Consider the following 1,594-nt stretch of genomic DNA (forward strand, 5'->3'; position numbering starts at 1 on the left):
TAAAAAGAGAGAGTTGAATAAAGAAAGTACCCATTCTTAGAAACCATTACCTTCAAACCACAATTCAATACATGCATGATTACATCCTTGGCTTCCAATGTTGGGCTAGCATATGGAACCTTCATATCCAACCATTCATTATAAGTTGGGGAATGCACTTCATCTCTAGCATGCAAGTGATGCATCTGCATGTGCAATTTTATCACCTTCAAAAACTGTATTTGATCCTACTAGCTAGGAACAGCTAATTGTTCATTTTACTGTACCTAATCTAATGATAGTTCTACAAGAATTTTTAATCAAGCCAACTAATCAAAAACTAGACTAATTTAATTGGGTTATGGTTCGTTTCTTTCTAAAAATATCTACTATGATATGTTTTAGTAAAATTTCTTGTAAACTTTGCCCATTTTTTGTGGTCTACATTATTTTTGTGTAGGATCTTGAGGTAAGTCACTTAGCACGGTTTGAGTGAGTTTAATTATTTTACTATTTGGATTCTAGAAAATGTATGTAGCTAGATTATTTTTGGTAAAGTATATTGTTCATTTTATTGTACCTAATATGATGATAGTTCTACAAGAATTTGTAATCAACCCAACTAATCAGGAACTAGACCAATTTAACTGGGTTATGGCTTATTTCTTTCTAAAAATGTCTGCTATGATATGTTTTTGTAAAGTTTCTTGTGAACTCTTCCCATTTCTCATGGTCTGCATTTCTTTTTGTAGGATCTTGAGGTAAGTCACTTAACATGGGTTGAGTGAGTTTTATTGTTTTATTATTTGGATTCTAGAATATGTATGTAGCTGGATCATTTTTGGTAAAGTTGATTTTTCATTTTATTGTACTTAGTTTGATGATAGTTCTACATGAACTTGTAATCAACCCAGCTAATAAGCAACTAGACCAATTTAATTGGGTCATGGCTTGTTTCTTTGTAAAAATATCTACTATGATATTTTTTCTAAAATTTCTTGTGAACTCTACCCATTTTTCATGGTCTACATTATTTTTGTGTTGGATCTTGAGGTAAGTAACTTAGCACAGGTTGAGTGAGTTTTATTGTTTTATTATTTGGATTATGGAATATGTATGCAACTAGATCATTGTTCTATTGTGAGATAATATGTAATAAGCACCTTAATAAGCTTAATGAAATCATAGAGCAAGGGCACAACAATGAAATGTGGAGATCATGAGGGCACATCAACCAAATGCACTAATCATAAGGGCATGACAACATTCACATCTCTCCACCTCTTTTGTGCACAACTCTCCACAATCAAAACAAATGAAAAATAATTTTTCATGTCTTCTTTTTTTTAGTTATGCTCATAGGGGCATTGCAATTGTGACTCAAACATCAATATTGCAATGATGTCAAGGAGAATTGTAAAAAAAATAATAAATCACCACAAATTACACCACTGTCACAAATTATCATTGCAATTTGACCCCAAATGTTGTAGTGTGAGTTAGATTTCTCAATTATAGAAGGTGAATTCTTTATCCACTATAGAATTAGAGTATTTTTTACTACATAGGAAGCTAATGAGAGTACATGGCTTCAATTCTTCATGGAAGAGTTGGG

The sequence above is a fragment of the Cupressus sempervirens genome, chromosome 11, assembly GCF_028749045.1.
Source record: "Cupressus sempervirens isolate cs-2001-9-10 chromosome 11, ASM2874904v1, whole genome shotgun sequence".
NCBI lineage: Eukaryota > Viridiplantae > Streptophyta > Pinopsida > Cupressales > Cupressaceae > Cupressus > Cupressus sempervirens.